The sequence below is a fragment of the Oncorhynchus clarkii genome, chromosome 20 (assembly GCF_045791955.1).
Source record: "Oncorhynchus clarkii lewisi isolate Uvic-CL-2024 chromosome 20, UVic_Ocla_1.0, whole genome shotgun sequence".
Lineage (NCBI taxonomy): Eukaryota > Metazoa > Chordata > Actinopteri > Salmoniformes > Salmonidae > Oncorhynchus > Oncorhynchus clarkii.
The window spans coordinates 24070907-24091505 of record NC_092166.1 but is presented as its reverse complement, the minus strand read 5'-3'; positions in this window follow the sequence as shown (position 1 = coordinate 24091505).

Genomic DNA, 20599 nt, shown 5'->3' with positions numbered 1-20599 from the left:
GGAAGGGTACCAAAACATTTCTGCGGCATTGAAGGTCCCCAAGAACACAGTGGCTTCCATAATTCTTAAATGGAAGAAGTTTGCAACCATCAAGACTCTTCCTAGAGCTGGCCGCCAAGTCAAACTGAGCAATCGGGCGAGAAGGGCCTTGGTCAGGAAGGTGAACAAGAATCTGACGGTCACTCTGACAGAGCTCCAGAGTTCCTCTGTGGAGATGTGAGAACCTTCCAGAAGGTCAACCATCTCTGCAGCACTCCACCAATCAGGCCTTTATGGTAGAGTGGCCAGACGGAAGCCACTCCTCAGTTAAAGGCGCATGAAATTGGAATTTGCCAAAAGGCACCTAAAGGACTCTGACCATGAGAAACAAGATTATCTGGCCTGAATGCCAAGCGTTACGTCTGGAGGAAACCTGGCACCATCCCTGAGGTGAAGCATGGTGGTGGCAGCATAATGCTGTGGAGATGTTTTTCAGCAGCAGGGACTGGGAGACTAATAAGGATCGAGGCTAAGGTGAATGGAGCAAAGTACAGAGATATCCTTTATGAAAACCTGCTCCAGAGCACTCAGGACCTCAGACTGGGGTCAAGGTTCACCTTTGAACAGGACAACGACCCTAAGCACACAGCCAAGGCAATGCAGGAGTGGCTTAGGGACAAGCCTCTGAATGTCCTTGAGTGGCCCAGCCAGAGACATGAAAATGGCTGTGCTGCGACACCCCATCCAACCTGATAGAGCTTGAGAGGATCTGCAGAGAAGAATGGGAGAAACTCTCCAAATAAAGGTGTGCCAAGCTTGTAGAGTCATACCCAAGAAGACTCGGGGCTGTAATTGCTGCCAAAGGTGCTTCAACAAAGTACAGAGTAAAGGGTCTGAATACTTATGTAAATGTGATATTTCAGGTTTTTTTTGTTTAATACAATTGCAAAAATTTCGAAAAATATGTTTTTCTTTGTCATTATGGGGTATTGTGTGTAGATTGATGAGGGGGAAAAACTATTTGAATACATTTTTGAACAAAGCTGTAACATAACAAAATGTGGAAAAAGTCAAGGTGTCTGAATACTTTCCGAATGCACTATTTCAGCTCATGAAACATGGGACCAACACTTTACACGTAGTGTTTATATTTTTGTTCAGTGTACATACCATAATGCATACTTACATGCCCACACACAGTACATGCAGCTCAGACACACACACTTACTAAGGGTAGGGGAATTATAGTAGGAGCAAGAGCTCACTGGTTACCTTTGAACCTTCACGTCCATAAGTTCTAGGTGGACCCATCGGACCATGACCCTGAATGATGATTAAACATTTACACAACGGCATAATCATCTGGCATTGTAAAATTAACCTTGTGAAAATAATGTGATTTTCATCATGTGAAATTCTGAGGACGACACTTTATTATAGATCAAAAAGCTGAGGCAAAAGGCTTATTTTAGCACACAAAATGTTATAGGGACAAAGACAAATTGAAAGATAAACAGAAAACACCATAAACAAAATGGTGAGAATGTGAGAATAATTTGAAATCACATGACAATACAGTTGCAGCTATTTCCTCATTGGCCTGTCAGTTCTTCTAAAGTGGTTATGTATAGTGGGCGTAAGCCTCATTGCGTAAGTCAGATATAGCATTATGGAACAGCACATAAACAATTTTATTTTAATGAGACTGAACATGAAAAGGGTGAGAGAAGAAAACACTCAAAACACTTTAAGGTTTTAAGTTACTCTTTCACAGAATGGATCTCAGCAGGCAAGGCAAGGTCATGATGACACAGATGATGAGCCAACCAAGTCATTGATGGCGACTACTTTGCCTACTACTTGATTATTGTCTAAAATTATAAATTGCAAGTTTTATCAATGTATTATTTATTACCTGAGGTCCAGCAGGCCCCATCTGCTCAAAGAGGCCTCGGATTCCCCATTAAGGTGATGAAAAAACAAAGACATCCCACTCAGGACACATGTGAAAAAACAAAGGCAAATATCTACTGTATATCAATAAACATGTGTCATTTCTACAGCGCTGTTTAAGCACAGCTGAGAGGTTCCTACTGCTCTTGAAATATCCTGGAAACGGGAAAGAAACGACCAGTATCGTGATGTTGTACACATGAAATAAGAGGCCCACTTTTTATTAACCTCTAAAAATAATCAAACATGTTTTATTGTTGAAGCCAAAAGCACAGAGATTGTTGGAGCCAAAGCACAGATAGAGAATCTGGCCACACATTTTAATTAATGGGCAATAAAGATAAAAAACCTAGGTGTTATTTTAGATTCGGAACACAATTTTGAATCCAACATTAGGGAATGTGACCTAAATAGCTTTTTACCATGAGGAACATTGCCATGGTGCGGCCGTTTCTCTCTCAGGCTGATACAGAGTGACTCATCCATGCTTTTATTGCAAGCAGGCTTGACTACTGTAATGCTCTCCTGTCTGGTCTACCCAAGAAAGCCTTTGGTCAACTGCAAAACATACAGAATGCTGCAGCATGGGTACTGACCAAGACCAGATGGAGAGCACACATTACACCGGTTTTAAAGGTCTCTGCACTGGTGAGTTTTATAATTACTTTTAAGCTTCATCTATTTTTTTTAAAATCAATCCATGATTGTGCAGCCCAATACAAGTCAGACATGCTATTAAGTTATGTACCCAGTAGGTCCCTCAGGTCCTCTGGCACTGGCCTTTTAACTATCCCAAAGCCTAGGACCAAGAGGCATGGAGAGGCAGCCTTTAGTTACTATGCCCCCAGCCTCTGGAATAGCCTGCCAGAGAACCTGAGGGGGACAAAACAGTGGACATATTTAAAAGAGAGCTTAAAACAGATATTATTAACTTTGCGTTTCCTTAGGGTGCTTTTTATTAATTCAGTTTTTGTTATTCTTTTGTTTTTTATCCTCTTATGTTTGTTGTATAGTAAATATTTTCCCTGGGATGCACGTTGTGTTGCATTCCGTGTCTGAAATGTGATGTATAAATAAATCTTGATTTGATTTTTCCGGCCGGCGGTGAGCACAATATTCACCTAGTTTACAGCCTGTCAGAGCTTTCACCCATTGGCTAAACTACGTAGTGGTACTTAGGGAACCATAAACTGTTAGTTCCAATCCTCATGACACATTGCAAGCTTTTAAGTCACAGCTGTAGGATGGCCTGGCTGACAGGCTCATTAGGACTTTAATTCATTTTACAAACCAGTTTGATTGACTTGATTTCCCCATAAACTGGACCATTGTAATTATGGGCAGAGTGACACAGCAGAATAGCTGAAGAGCACTGGCAGCCAGACTTAAGTTAAAATAAATCAAATCAAATTTTATTGGCCACATACACATATTTAGCAGATATTATTGCGGATGTAGTGAAATGCTTGTGTTACTATCTCCAACACTGCAGTAGTATCTAACAATTCAAAACATTATTAAAGTGACTAGTGTTCCATTAAAGTTACTAGTGTTCCATTATTAAAGTGACCAGGGATTCCATGTCTATATAAAGTGACCAGTGATTCCATGTCTATATACATAGTGAAGCAGCCTCTAAGCCTCTAAGGTGCAGGGTTGAGTAACCGGTTGGTAGCCGGCTAGTGATGGCTATTTAACAGTCTGATGGCCTTGAGATAGAAGCTGTTTTTCAGTCTCTCGGTCCCAGCTTTGATGCACCTGTACTGACCTCCCCTTTTGGATGATAGCGGGGTCAACAGACCATGGGTTGAGTGGTTGATATCCATTGATGTTCTTTTTGGCCTTTCTGTGACATCGGGTGCTGTAGGTGTCCTGGAGGGCAGGCAGTGTGCCTCCGGTAATGCGTTGGGGAGACTGCACCACCCTCTGGAGAGCCCTGTGGTTGTGGATGGTGCAGTTGCTGTACCAGGTGGTGATACATCCTGACAGGATGCTCTCAATTGTGCATCTTTAAAAGTTTGTGATGGTTTTTCTTCAGCCTCCTGAGGTTGAAGAGGCGCTGCTAGTGTTAGTGTTTGTATTTGTTTTCTTTCAAATCCTTTGATTGAGCTTGATTGGAGAATGGCTGAGGGCATGTGAGGGCACTGTCTACAAAACCTATATAGGTTTTAAGTTGTGCCAGACCCAGACCACAGATTCATCGCAATGTTTTTTTTTGTCAAATTTTATGGTATCATTTTTAGCAAACTCCTCTTACTATTTTTGGCGAACACATATTAGTTGCTGTATCCATTCTCCAACAGTCTTGCTTCATTCAAATATGTTCAATGTGTTGTCTTTGACGAGCTCCCAAAAACCAAGGCCTGCATTTGTATATACAGAGACCAGATAGACAAATAAATCAGTTTATATTTCAATCTGTCTCTCCCTGGTGGCATTTTAGTGGTCTCTTTAAAGAGGTTGAAAAGAGGAAAGAACCTCCTGAGGTTTACCTCGACCATCTATCGGTGAGAACTGGAGTAGCTGCCAACATAAAGTCTATTTTATTAGCCTCTAGGTACTTTTGCACTAATCATTCATTTGATCTCATATACACCTTGTTTACTTCATGGAGAGAGACAAAAATTAATCACCCTCATCTCATTTAAGTGATGCACCCAGTACTTCCAACGACTATGAAGAGGAGACTGATGGATTACTACAACATGGTGGTTTTCTATGGTTTGGAGGAAATTAATTAAGGTTGTTAGGGATCACTGCTAAAGTTTCTTTAGTATAAATACGGTAATTAGTGGATGTAGGTTTCGTATGGATTATAGACAGATGCTATGAGGTCTCTTCAGCACTTGGTAAAAACATGTTTTATTTATAGGTTTAACCTGAAGAAAATTCTACACAGATAGGGGTGGTTATTGGTGGTCCCTCAGCCAGCTGGTTCAAATTGTGTGTGTGTGTGTGTGTGTGTGTGTGTGTGTGTGTGTGTGTGTGTGTGTGTGTGTGTCCCACATCCGTTGCTATGGGGTAATGATGTTAGGAACAATATACAGTGCATTCAGAAAGTATTCAGACCCCTTGACTTTTTCCACATTTTGTTACTTTACAGCCTTCTAAATGGATTAAATAGTTGTTTCCCCTGATCAATCGACACACAAAACCCCATAATGACAAGGCAAAAATGTTGTTTTTTTTAGAAATGTTGGCAAATATATATATATATATATAAAAAAATAATAATATCACATTTACGTAAGTATTCAGACCTTTTACTCAGTACTTTGTTGAAGCACCCTTGGCAGCAATTACAGCCTCGAGTCTTCTTGGGTATGATGCTACAAGCTTGGCACACCTGTATTTAGGGAGTTTTTCCCATTCTTCTCTGCAGATGCTCTCAAGCTCTGTCAGGTTGAATGGGGAGCGTCACTGCACAGTTATTTTCAGGTCTCTCCAGAGATGTTCAATCGGGTTTAAGTCTGGGCTCTAGCTGGGCCACTCGAGGACATTCAGAGACTTGTCCCAAAGCCACTCCTGCATTGTCTTGGCTGTGTGCTTGTTTGAAGGTAAACCTTCGCCCCAGTCTGAGGTCCAGAGCGCTCTGGAGCAGGTTTTCAGGGATCTCTCTGTACTTTGGTTCGTTCATCTATCCCTCGATCCTGACTAGTCTTCCAGTCTCTGTCGCTGAAGAACATCCCTACAGCATGATGCTGTTGCCACCACTTTGGAAGTGTGCTTGGGGGCATTGTCCATTTGGAAGACCCATTTGCGACCAAGCTTTAACTTCCTGACTGAAGTCTTGAGATGTTGCTTCAATATATCCACATAATTTTCCTGCCTCATGATGCCATTTATTTTGTGACGTGCACCAGTCCCTCCTGCACAAAGCACCCCCACAACATGATGCTGTCACCCCCGTGCTTCACGGTTGGGATGGTGTTCTTCGGCTTGCAAGCCTCCCCCTTTTTCCTCCAAACATAACGATGGTCATTATTGCTAAACAGTTCTATTTTTGTGTCTTCAGACCAGAGGGCATTTCTCCAAAAAGTACAATCTTTGTTGCAAACCGTAGTCTGGCTTTTTTATGGCGGTTTTGGAGCATTAGCTTCTTCCTTGCCGAGCAGCCTTTCAGGTTATGTCAATATAGGACTCATTTTACTGTGGATATAGATACTTTTATAGCTGTTTCCTCCAGCATCTTCACAAGGTCCTTTGCTGTTGTTCTGGGATTGATTTGCACTTATCGCACCAAAGTACGTTCATCTCTAGGAGACAGAACGCGTCTCCCTCCTGAGCGGTATGATGGCTGCATGGTCCCATGATGTTTATACTTGTGTACTATTGTTTGTACAGATGGATGTGGTACCTCGAGGCATTTGGAAATCGCTCCCAAGGATGAACCAGACTTGTGGAGGTCTACAAAATAAATTCTGAGGTCTTGGTTGATTTCTTTTGATTTTCCCATCATGTCAAGCAAAGAGACACTGAGTTTGAAGGTAGGCCTTGAAATACATCCACAGGTACACCTCCAATTGACTCAAATTATGTCAATTAGCCCAACAGAAGCTTCTAAAGCCATGACATCATTTTCTGGAATTTTCAAAGCTGTTTAAAGGCAAAGTCATCTTAATGTATGTAAACTTCTGACCCACTGGAATTGTGATACAGTGAATTATAAGTGAAGTAATCTGTCTGTAAACAATTGTTGGAAAAATGACTTGTGTCATGCACAAAGGAAATGTCCTAACCGACTTGCCAAAACTATAGTTTGTTAACAAGAAATTTGTGGAGTGGTTGAAAAACTTGTTCTAATGACTCCAACCTAAAGTGTATGTAAACTTCCAACTTCAACTGTATATAAATGCCTGGATAACTTTCAAATGAAAGAAGCTCATAAAATGGGTTAAAGTTATGTACAGTAACCCTATGTGTAAAATAGTAAATAATGGCTACTTCTCAGAAAGTTTTAAACTGTCAAAAGGAGTAAAACAAGGTTTCGGCATATCCATTGATTTATTGCCATCGAAATGTTAGCTGTTAAAAGCAGATCCAACAATAATATTAAGTGGTTAGAAATCCAGGCTTAAAAACAAAGGTGCCATTGTACGCTAATGTTCATGTTTTCTTTTAAATCCACAATTTGGATTAGCAAAAATAGATACGATTTTGCTACCTTGGAAAGGAAAATACCTGTCCATTTGTGGAAAAATCACCCTGATTAACTCTTTAGTCATATCCCAGTTGACCTATTTGCTTATGGCCTTGCCTACAGCTAGCAACCTGTTTTTTAAATTATACGAGCAAAACATTTTCATTTTTATTTGGAACGGCAAGGCAGACACAATTGAACAGGGCTATTTATCTAATGAATATGAATTCGGAGGGCAGAATCTATTAAATATTAAAGCATTAGATCTCTCACTAGGCTTCAGTCGTACAAAAGTTAGAATTAAATCTAGTAGATTAGTAACAATGTCACACTCCATGTTCAAGAATGACCTTTTTCCCTTTATTCAAATTACAACCTCACACTTTTGGTTATTTGAAAATGAAAAAATCTCTAAAATATCACAATTTTTAAAACAAGCTATAGAAAGTTGGTTTCAATTTCAGCTTAATCCACCGGAGAAGAGAGAAATAATACAATAAATATTATGGTTATACTCAAATATAGTAACTGATAAAAAAAAAAGTATAATCTTTGTAAATGATATCAAAAATAGGACTGGTGGAGGCGTCACAAATGCAGCTGACAAAAATATGTGAATTGTTGAATTTCTGCACAAAAAAAAACAGAAGAGGCAAGTGGAAAGGGGGAAAAGTAAGGAACTTTTCTGTCGGCCCTGCATTAAAGGCCAAAATTGGTTAAAGAAAATTGTGATGAATACAAAAAGTTCCATTTGTGTATCGATTCCATGGCACATGGTTTATGATGCGATATGCAAAACTACGCCAGATTCAAAACTTATTATACAAAATTCTTGCAACCAATTTAATGTTATATATTATGGGGGATACAACCATCAATCTGCAGATTTTTCTGCGAAGAGACAGAATCAGTAGATTATTTGTTTTTGTTCTGTCCATATGTAGATTGTTTTTGGTTGCAGGTCCAGGAATGGGTGAAGAATTGCAACATTTACCTGGAGCTAACTCTGCATATAGCACTGCTGGGTGATTTGGCCCAGGTGTTAACACCTGGCCCAGGTGTTTCCCATGAAGCTGACGACCCTCTCAACTCCCTCTCAACTCCTCAACTCCCTCTCAACGACCCTCTCAACTCCGCCCACCGGCATCCTACTAAGGAAACAAGAACAAAGACAGAATACGGCAGACATAGTGGGAGGGTTGTCACAGTGGTGTTAAGAGATCTAAAAACATGTTTAACCTTAACTAGGCAAGTCAGTTGAGAACACATTCTTACTTACAATGATGTTCCTACCCCGGCTAAACCCTAACCCGACGATGCTGGGCCAATTGTGCGCTTCCCTATGGGACTCCTAATCACGGCCGGTTGTGATACAGCCTGGAATCGAACCAGGGTCTGTAGTGACGCCTCTAGCACTGAGATGCAGTGCCTTACAGGCGTACTACTCCGCTCGCGTCGCATGCGCAAGCATTGCAAAATCAATTTTGAAATCTATATTATTCAATTATTGCACCAACACTGCTCGCGGCGCCAACGAGCGTCTGCGTTGCCAAGGGCTAAAACAGAAGTCAGTTCTATTTCTGACGCAGATCTCGCTGCAAGTCCTGCCTCTCCCATCTCCTCATTGGTTTATAGAAGCAGGTACCCATGTGCCATCTCCTCACTGGTTAAACCCACGTGGGTAACTGAAAGATGAAGGAGGTTGGTGGCGGTAATGCACCTAAATTATGAACGTTGCTAATCGCAAAAATAAAGTCAAGAGAAGAAAAAGCCTAGAAGAAGGAGAGATGACTAGAAACGATTCGGTTGACCGTTTTATGTGTGGATTAATTGTCAGAGTAGAGGACCTTGTGGATTTTAGATAAAATAACAACTCAATGTTTATATCCCAGGACAAATTAGCTAGCAACAGCAAGCTAGCTAAATAGGACAAATTAGCCAGCAAGTGCAAGCTAGCCAGCTAAATTGCCAAACATGTTTAATGCTTTCAACCTGTCCCCAATTAATGTAATTGTTTCAGAGTTTGTTTTGATATTTTAACCTCCATGTCATGATCGCATTTGGTGTGGGGGAGACAAAATAAATGTACTGCCGGTACATCGTATAACCAGCCAGCTGTATGTTGATATTCTCGTCGTTTAGTATAAGATTTTACCGTTTTTAATGTCCCGTTGGCAGTTTAATCTTCCCAATAAATTGTCCATTTTATTGTCCAAAGACTGCATGTTTGCTAGCAGAATTAAGGGGAGTGGGGGTTTATTCGGTCGCCTCCGACTCCTCAGAAGGCAGACTGCCCTCCGCCCTCTCTTTCTCCACATCCTCTTCACGCTGATCACTGGGGTCGGGGCCTGTTCCCGAGGGAGCCGTATATCCTCCGTCTTGAGCTCGTGAGAGTCGTGAAAGAAGAAAAATATTTTCTTTACAATATTTTGGCCAAAAAACATTATTTGACTGTAAAGGCTTTCTTGTTTCTCGTGAGTATCCAAATAATCTCATGTGATGCCATATGATGTTTTCTCTGAAACAGTGCTAGATCTGTCCATCATTTGTTGTTGTCCTTTGAGTTGAGCTATTTTGTTGTTTCTGAGGTTGCTTTGTGTCGGATATGTTTTGTCAAATGTTTAGTCAGATGATGGATGGTCAGGATCACCTGCATAGTGACTTTCACTGCACTTATAGCGTACACTTAAAATAATTGTTGTCACTCCACCAAGGGAACTATTGCCTGTGTACAGGAGATTTGCAAAGTTAAATCAATAGTGGCATCCCTGGTGTTTTAACATTTCAGTAAAACATTTTGAGGTTTCACATGTACGTTTCATGGTTACAATTCGCAAATGTCACATCCCTCACAATTGATTCCCATTATCCAATGATAAAACGAGAGCAAACATCTTACTGGACTAAGACCTTTATCAAAAATCCTTTACGGGCACGTGTGCATAGTTTAATAAGCCGGTACATGGTAGGGTGTCACTAATTTTCAGCAATCCCAACAGTACGGGAGATGGTCTGCGGGGGTAAGCAGATGCTGGGGCAGAAGCCACCGAGCTCTGAAAATAGACTGGAGGAGCAGAAGCCACACTCCATTCAGCAGTGTTCGCACTTCCTTATGACACACCAAACTCACGTCAGGCACGGAACCAGGTTACTCATGCTGTTCTAACTACTGGAACCTGAAAGGAACCTTTGTGTCCCTGGGGGACTACAGTACAATACACTCAAACACTACATTAGTAAAAAAACAAACACTGAATTAAACTGGATACCGGACAACGTTATCATTCTTGTCTACACAAATAAATAACAGTATGGGGATTGTCACGCCCTGACCATAGAGAGCCCTCGGGGTTCTCTATGGTGTTCTAGGTCAGGGCGTGATTAGGCAGGTGTTGTAGTTTTCCTATTTATATGTTTGTTTTGTTGTATGGTTCCCAATTAGATGCAGCTGATTGTCGTTGTGTCTAATTGTGGACCATACTTAAGTTCTCCATTGTTCCCACCTAGGTTGTGGGATATTGTTTGTGTTTGTTGCCTGTTTATTGTTTTGTTGAGTAGTTTCACTTAAAATAAAGATGTGGAACTCTAATCACGCTGCGCCTTGGTCCGTCCATTTCAACAAACATGACAGAATATCCCACCAACGCAGGACCAAGCAGCGTGTTATGGAGGACATGGGAGGAAATCATGTCCGGATGTGAGACCCTTCCTTGGAAGGAGATACCAAGAAAGGTGGAAGGACAGCGACGACACTGGGGACCGTGGAAACAGAAACACCAAGATTTTGGGTGGAGGGGGGCACGAGGGGTGGTCGGCGGAGCAGCGGAGAGTGGAAGAGCGGGTCATCAGTCTGGTGCCATCTGTGCCAGCTCCCCATACTCACCCTGAAGAGCCAAAGACCGTCAGGGAGGTGATGGAGAAGTTGGGAAAGAGAGAGATGAGAGAGATGTTGGTCAAGTGTGTTCTGCTCAACATTCGACCTGAAGAGCCTGTCAGCAGTCTGGTGAAGTCTGTGCCGGCTTCACTCATCTGGCCTCCAGTGCGCCTTCCCAGTACGGTACGTCCTGTGCCAACTCCCCGCACTCGCCCTGAAGTGCGTGTAACCAGTCCGGTGCCACCTGTGCCGGCTCCACGCACCAGGCCTCCAGTGCGCCTCCCCAGTCCGGTACGTCCTGTGCCAGCTCCCCGCACTCGCCCTGAAGTGAGTGTCACCAGTCCGGTGCCACCTGTGCCGGCTCCACGCACCAGGCCTCCAGTGCGCCTCCCCAGTCCAGTACGTCCTGTGCCAGCTCCCCGCACTCGCCCTGAAGTGCGTGTCCCCACTCCGGTGCCACCTGTGCTGGGTCCACGCACCGTCCAACCACGCAGCGTCCAACCCAGCTCCATGGCCGGATACGTGGGCGGGGGGGTACGACCCGCATCAGAGCTGCCACCCCCCCACTTGGTTTCAGGTTTTGCGGCCGGAGTCCGCACCTTTGGGGGGAGGGGGGGGGGGGGTACTGTCACACCCTGACCATAGAGAGCCCTCGGTTCTCTATGGTGTTTAGGTCAGAGCGTGACTAGGGTGGTGTTCTAGTCCTTTATTTTCTGTGTGGCTGGTTTGTATGGTTCCCAATTAGAGGCAGCTGGTAATCGTTGCCTCTAATTGGGGATCATATTTGGAAGCCCTTTCTCCCACCTGCTTTGTGGGATATTGTTTTGAGTGGGTGGATGTAGCACTACGGTACTTCACGGTCGTTGTTTGTTTCATGGTTTGTTTAAGTTTCACTAAAATAAAGATGTGGAACTCCAATCACGCTGCGCCTTGGTCCGTCTCTCCTCAGGACCATGACAGGGATGAGGTAGTTGGATGGGCTATGTACAGGTGCAGTGATCTGTGAGCTGCTCTGACAGCTGGAGTTTAAAGTTAGTAAGGGAGCTTCAGTGATTTTTGCAATTTATTCCAGTCATTGGCAGCAGAGACCTTGAAGGAAAGGCGGCCAAAGGAGGAATTGGCTTTGAGGGTGACCAGTGAGATACCTGCTGGAGCGCGTGCTACGGGTGGGTGCTGCTATGGTGACCAGTGAGCTGAGATAAGGCGGGGCTTTATCTAGCAGAGACTTATAGATGACCTGGAGCCAGTGGGTTTGGCGACGAATATGTAGCGAGGGCCAGCCAACGAGAGCATACAGGTCGCAGTGGTGGGTAGTATATGGGGCTTTGGTGACAAAACGGATGGCACTGTGATAGACTGCATCCAATTTGCTGAGTAGAGTGTTAGAGGCTATTTTGTAAATTACATTGCCGAAGTCAAGGATCGGCAGGATAGTCAGTTTTACGAGGGTATGTTTGGCAGCATGAGTGAAGGATGCTTTGTTGCGAATTAGGAAACCGATTCTAGATTTCATTTTGGATTGGAGATGCTTAATGCGAGTCTGGAAGGAGAGTTTACAGTCTAACCAGACACCTAGGTATTTGTAGTTGTCCACATATTCTAAGTCAGAACTGTCCAGAGTAGTGATGCTGGGCGGGCGGGCTGGTGCGGGCAGAGATCGGTTGAAGAGCATGCATTTAAGAACAGTTGGAGGCCACAGAAGGAGAGTTCAAATGCGTTAAGACAGTGTGTTGTGGAAATTCAGTACTTAGAGAGACTCTGTAATTTCTTCAAACAATAATACAGTGCCTTGCGAAAGTATTCGGCCCCCTTGAACTTTGCGACCTTTTGCCACATTTCAGGCTTCAAACATAAAGATATAAAACTGTATTTTTTTGTGAAGAATCAACAACAAGTGGGACACAATCATGAAGTGGAACGACATTTATTGGATATTTCAAACTTTTTTAACAAATCAAAAACTGAAAAATTGGGCGTGCAAAATTATTCAGCCCCCTTAAGTTAATACTTTGTAGCGCCACCTTTTGCTGCGATTACAGCTGTAAGTCGCTTGGGGTATGTCTCTATCAGTTTTGCACATCGAGAGACTGAAATGTTTTCCCATTCCTCCTTGCAAAACAGCTCAAGCTCAGTGAGGTTGGATGGAGAGCATTTGTGAACAGCAGTTTTCAGTTCTTTCCACAGATTCTCGATTGGATTCAGGTCTGGACTTTGACTTGGCCATTCTAACACCTGGATATGTTTATTTTTGAACCATTCCATTGTAGATTTTGCTTTATGTTTTGGATCATTGTCTTGTTGGAAGACAAATCTCCGTCCCAGTCTCAGGTCTTTTTCAGACTCCATCAGGTTTTCTTCCAGAATGGTCCTCTATTTGGCTCCATCCATCTTCCCATCAATTTTAACCATCTTCCCTGTCCCTGCTGAAGAAAAGCAGGCCCAAACCATGATGCTGCCACCACCATGTTTGACAGTGGGGATGGTGTGTTCAGCTGTGTTGCTTTTACGCCAAACATAACGCTTTGCATTGTTGCCAAAAAGTTCAATTTTGGTTTCATCTGACCAGAGCACCTTCTTCCACATGTTTGGTGTGTCTCCCAGGTGGCTTGTGGCAAACTTTAAACAACACTTTTTATTTATATCTTTAAGAAATGGCTTTCTTCTTGCCACTCTTCCATAAAGGACAGATTTGTGCAATATACGACTGATTGTTGTCCTATCGACAGAGTCTCCCACCTCAGCAGTAGATCTCTGCAGTTCATCCAGAGTGATCATGGGCCTCTTGGCTGCATCTCTGATCAGTCTTCTCCTTGTATGAGCTGAAAGTTTAGAGGGACGGCCAGGTCTTGGTAGATTTGCAGTGGTCTGATACTCCTTCCATTTCAATATTATCGCTTGCACAGTGCTCCTTGGGATGTTTAAAGCTTGGGAAATCTTTTTGTATCCAAATCCGTCTTTAAACTTCTTCACAACAGTATCTCGGACCTGCCTGGTGTGTTCCTTGTTCTTCATGATGCTCTCTGCGCTTTTAACGGACCTCTGAGACTATCACAGTGCAGGTGCATTTATACGGAGACTTGATTACACACAGGTGGATTGTATTTATCATCATTAGTCATTTAGTTCAACATTGGATCATTCAGAGATCCTCACTGAACTTCTGGAGAGAGTTTGCTGCACTGATTTCCCAGGCCAGGATCTCTAAGAACCATTGAGGCCTTTGTTCTACTCCTCTCTATCCCAGTTACAACCACCCCACATCCTGTCACTGGAATGCCAGCTGTAGATTTTATCACCAGGAAGCTAGAGTGGACACCCTAAAACTCAGCATTAGCAGGACAGAAATATCTCATTGTTTAAGTAAATAATTGTTACATATCCAACAAATAAGGTGAATACATCATTTTTCTGTCACAAGTGGCAAAGAGAATAATCAAACAAATGCTGAAATGGTTGTTAAAACATCTAATGGTGACATGTATTCACTCACTTTGGTCCCATTCCTCCCTGGTTTTCCACGTTAACCTGGCTTCCCCTTCACAATCGAAATTAGCAACAATTGATTTCATTATCAAAAACACTATACTGTAGTTTCACGTTTCAAGTTTTAATGTCACAGGCACAAGTGCAGTGAAATGCCTATCTTGCAAACTCTAAACCCAGTAATCAATATCAATGTAGCACTAAAAGTAAAATAAGGTAGAACAAAAACAAACAAAATAAAAATAAGAAGAACACGAGAAGTAAGCTATATGCAGGGTCAGTTCCAATATCATATTTACAATGTGCAGGGATACTGGAGTGATAGAGGTAGATATGTATAGGGGTAAGGTGAATTGGCATCAGGATATATGATAAAAAGAGTAGCAGCAGCGTATATGATGATTGTATTTGAGTGTGTGTATAAATGTGTGTACATATGTGCGTGTAAGCAAATAAAGTGAGTGTGTCTGCGTGTGTGTGTGTCAGTGTGCTTGAGTGTGCAGCATCCTGTAAGTGTGCATAGAGACAGTGCAAAAATAACTATTTAGTTGTCTTATGGCTTGGGGATCGAAGCTGTTCAAGAGCCTATTGGTGTCAGACTTGATGCACCGGTACCACTTGCCGTGCGGAAGCAGAGGGAACAGTCTATGGCTTGGGTAGCTGGAGTCTCTAAAGATTTTCCGGGCCTTCCTTTCACACCGCCTGATACAGAGATCCTGGAGGGCTGGGAGCTTGGCCCTACAGTATAATACTATATGATTCTCTTGGTATAAATTGAATATGGAAAAGATAGTTTTGAAATCAGATATATTGTATAATGTAAGAGAGATTGCCAGTACTCACAGGCTTACCGTCAGTACCAGGTGACCCCTCCCTCCCATTCTCACCTTGGAAGCCCTACAGGGGTCAAACAGACATGCTATGAAGTAGCTGTACCCATCTCATCAAAGAGTTTGCATTTTGTAGAGCCATTTAAAAAAAATCTCAATAAATTATCCATCAATTTCCTCAATCAATACATCCACCAATCAATGAATCCTTCATGCAATCGACCAGCGTCGTCCGAGTTACAGGAAGGTTTGGCCAGCTGGGATGTCCTTGTCTCATTGCGCACTAGCGACTCCTGTGGTGGGCCGGGCGCTGGGCACACTGACACGGTCACCAGGTGTACGGTGTTTCCTCCGACACATTGGTGCGGCTGGCTTCCGGATTAAGTGGGCATTGTGTCAAAAAGCAGTGCGGCTTGGTGGGGTTGTGTTTCAGAGGACATATGGCCCTCGACCTTCACCTCTCCCGAGTCCATATGGGAGTTGCAGCAATGAGACATGAAATTGGGGAGAAAAAGGGGTAAAAAATTACATTGGTGTGCTTGCTGAAGGCAAAGCACAACTTTAGATTTCTTACATAGTCAAATAATTGTTTTATTTATTCGGCTCACTCTTGCGCTTAAACACTTTAGATATTACCACGAAACAAACTTTCAGATGTGCATACGTCCCCATCTTAGATTGCATGAGAAAACATTTTTGATAGTATTTTTACTTTTTGAACTACGACAATATTTAAAATCAAATCCAATCCATTTCAATGGAAATAAACCAAATCAACTTTCACATGTTCAGGCTATCCTAACTTCAAAGTCTCTAAAAAATGTATTCAACTAGAACTATATAAACGTGCATAAAATAACTCCCCAGCGGTAATTATTGAGCCATTCAAGCTAGAGACACCAAACCATCTTTCACATGTTCAGGCTATCCTAACATAAAATTATAACTATAACTATATAAATCTGCATACATTTGCAGAAAATAACTCGCCAACAGTAACTTTTGAACCGTTAGACACACAAAAACAACTTTCAAATGTTCATGCTATCCTATCTTATCCCATCCAAATAAATCAAACAACCAACCAATCTCTTCATCTACCTACTTTTTCAACTATAACCAGTCACTACCATTTCTACTGCAGTCACTACCACTACGATAACTTACCTCATAATAAACCATAAATACATTAAAACAAGCTAGCAAGCACACCACATTTTCTTCAGGAAATGTACTTTTCTAGTCTAACATGGTATTACTTAATCACAATAGGCCCAGGAAGACCAGGAAGCCCAGGTTTCCCCTGGGGGCAGTTACAGCTCTCCACTGCTGCAGGTTGTCTGTCCAGGAGACACTGGGGGCAGAAAACAGTTTAACATAACAGGGACAACGCAACAAGCGTACAAATGTACTGTAAAAACTGAGCAACACACAGACAACCAACAAGCATACCAACAAGTCATCCTCCTGTATAGAAATAAACAGAGAGAGATAATGATATGAAGATGATAATTGTATCTTTGGCTCCCTGCATTAAACCTCAACCTTCAGTGACATATGGAAGTAAACGATGAGTATCGTAGTTACAGTATCATTACACTCACCACAGAGTATATATCACACGCCGTCTCTTCCTCAATTTGCTCGGGATCGCAGTAAAGCCTCAGTTTTTGTATCTCGCCCCCTCCAATTTCACCAGAAGTTGTTGACGGGTGTCCCGTTGACACCTAGCCCTAAGAAGTTTTAAGCTATCCATTTAATATGCTTTAAAGCCCAGTACTAGGATTAATGTGTGTCCAGGAAACCAGTCCTAAGGTTTTGGGGTCATTATTTCAGTGTGTTTCTACAGACCTTAATGCCTCGATCATTGAATATGACACACTGTTCTTTCTTGATGACACTGCTGGTTGTGATGGTGACGGTGGCAGACTTGTCCAGCCTATTGAGTGTCACAACAAACTGTTTCAGCCTGTCCTGAGAGAGCACTCTGATCAGGTCCAACTTCTCACGGTCGGTGGGGCTCTTGGCCACAAACACATAGGAGGGAGGCAGACCCTCAGGGAAGATGGCCCTCGAGGAACAATAAAATGGGTTACCGGGTGCTGTCTGTGAGGTACAATCGAGGACTGAGCAGGTAGGCAGCCTCTGACATCAGAGAGCCCTGGACTTTCTTTGCTTTCATGTCTATCTGCATTCTAAAGAGCAGCTCAAGTGATATTAGCTAGAAATTGCATGCAATTGTTAATACTGATCCTAATAATATTCATGTCTTCATTGTTGAGCGAGCAACCGTAGTGCAAAGTCCTCCTTGAACTAAATGAAGATAGGGGATACATTGCTGCTGAATCTGAAGCTCCCTCTTTATTGCAGTTAGTAGATCATATATAAATGAAAAGGATCATTCATACAACATTGAAACGATACCTTAGCTACCTTCTCCTTCCCTCACCACCTGCTGCTGGCGTACTCAACAGGGCCATCTTCGAGCTGTATGGGCCAGATGGTTCAGTTGGTAAAGCATGGTGCTTACAATGCCACGGGTTGATAGTTTGATACCTTCTGGGGCCAGCCATACACAAACATTTTGCACGCACAACTGTAAACTGCTTTGGATCTGCTAAATGGCATAATAGTCAAAATGTGTCCACTTTGAGGTGGCAAAGGTTTGATGTTATTAAATTGTTCCCCACAAGCCCCTGATCAAATTGGTATTGTCACACCCTGACCTGAGAGAGCCTTTTTATGTCCCTATTTTGGTTTGGTCAGGGTGTGATTTGGGTGAGCATTCTATGTTTTGTTTTCTAGGTTTTTGTGCTTCTATGTTTTGGCCGGGTATGGTTCTCAATCAGGGACAGCTGTCTATAGTTTTCTCTGATTGGGAATCATACTTAGGCAGCCTTCTTTCCCTGTTGTTTTGTGGGTAGTTGACTTTGTTAGAGGCATTATAGCCTATGTTACGCTTCACGGTCGTGGCTTTGTTCTGTTGACGACATTTACCTAAATAATCAGAAATGTACGCTCACCACGCAGCACTTTGGTCTACTTCTTACGACGCCTGTGACAGAACTCCCCACCACCAAAGGACCAAGCAGCGTGGCCAGGACAGGCAGCCCCCCAAAACATTTTTGGGGGGCGCACGGGAAGGTCGGCGGAGCCGGGGATGGAACCAGAGCCATTCGGGGTGAACTTGGAGGGGAGCGAAGGGAGCAAAGCAGAGACAGTGAAGGTGTTGATGGGGAGATTGGAGGAGAGAGCTATGAGAGAGCTGCTGTGTTGGTGCATGAGGCACGACATTCGCCCTATGGAGCGTGTCCTCAGTTTGATGTCACCTGAGTCAGCTCTCCATACTCGTCCTGAGGTGCGTGCTAGCCGTCTGGTGAAGACTGTGCAAGCCCCACGCCTCCTGTGCGCCTCCCCAGCCCTGCACGTCTTGTGCCAGCTCGGAGGTCCAGACCTCCAGTGCGCCTCCACAGCCTGGTGAGTCCTGCGCCGGCTCTACGCATGGTTTCCCCAGTTCAGCAGGAGAACCCAGTGCGGCCTGTTCCAGTTCCCCGCACGTGCCGGGCTAAAGTGGGCATACAGCCAAGAGGAGCGATCCACCACAACACGGTTCGACCTGTGCCTGTGCTCTGGAGGTGCCGGGCTAGAGTGCGCATTCAGCCTGGAAGAGTGGTGCCAAGGCTACGCACCAGATTTCCAGTGCTCCCCCACAGCCCAGCCCATCCTGTGCCTCCAAGGACGAGGCCTCCAGTAGGTCTCCCCAGCCTGGTTCATCCCAGGCCTCCAGTAGGTCTCCCCAGCCTGGTGAGTCCGGTGTCATCTCCCCGGGCCACTCCAGGGCCCCCAGCAAGGGTGCCCAGTCCGGGGCCCGCAGCGGGTGTTCCCAGTCCGGGGCCCGCAGCGGGTGTTCCCAGTCCGGGGCCCGCAGCGGGTGTTCCCAGTCCGGGGCCCGCAGCGGGTGTTCCCAGTCCGGGGCCCGCAGCGGGTGTTCCCAGTCCGGGGCCCGCAGCGGGTGTTCCCAGTCCGGGGCCCACAGCGGGTGGGCCCAGTCCGGGGCCCGCGGCGGGTGTGCCCAGTCCGGGGCCCGCAACGAGGTTCCCCAGTCCGGGGTCAGTGGCGAGGGTCCCCACACCAGAGTGGGGTGAGCCAGAGGTGGAGCGGGGTCTTCGTCCCGCACCAGAGCCGCCACCGCGGATAGATGCCCACCCGGACCCTCCCCTATAGGTTCAGGTTTTGCGGCCGGTGTCCGCACCTTTGGGGGGGGTGGTACTGTCACGCCTGGACCTGAGAGAGCCTTTTTATGTCTCTATTTTGGATTGGTCAGGGTGTGATTTGGGTGGGCATTCTATGTTTTCTTTTCTAGGTTTTTGTGCTTCTATGTTTTGGACGGGTATGGTTCTCAATCAGGGACAGCTGTCTATCATTGTCTCTGATTGGAATCATACTTAGGCAGCCTTCTTTCCCTGTTGATTTGTGGGTAGTTGACTATGTTAAGCGTTACGGCCGTGTCTTTGTTGGCGACATTTACCTAAATAAACAAATGTACGCTCACCACGCCGCACTTTGGTCTACTTCTTACGACGCCCGTGACAGTTATATGATGTCTCCAAAAAAGTAGCGTTCTATGTTTTTAACACCTTTACATCTTGTTATATGGGAGTCTATACAAAAGCGTATGCAGGCTGATAAAATAATGTTGAAACAAGTTGGAATGTTCACATGCTCATGGAAAATTACTATCAAACAACAATGCTGCATTCTATTGGGTGGACCCATTTAATTTGTACATTTTTGCTATCAGATCTAATGATTTACCTAGACTGACTCATCAATGAAACAATGTCACAAATAGCATTGATTCCTGCATCTTCAGGTGGTTTGTTAGAATATTATGTTAAAATGCTGTGTATATGACAGTATTCAAGACATGTTATATTTAGAATCATATTGCATAATGTTTTAATCAATAGAAATCAATGAAAGCTTCTAAAATATTTTCTAATTCAAAATATTTGAAACGGCTCCTTACGCCCACAGTGATTAATTTAATCACATTGGAAACGTCTATCATGGGTTAGTTATACAAAATATTTGACTATATATTGTGCAATATAGAGCTAGCCCGCTTGTAGTCCTAAAAAAACGTAAATTATTTACCTCTGGTTCGTTCAGAAATTCCTATCGGCAAAATGAATGGGGAAAGAATAGGGGGTTTGGAATAAACTCTGAAAATAAGGTCTGAGGTTAACACAGGTTGAGATTTTATAGGATTTGTTCATAAGACAATCAGCCAGTTAACGTGAGTATTATGAAGCCTTTATGTATTTTTTCATAAATGCT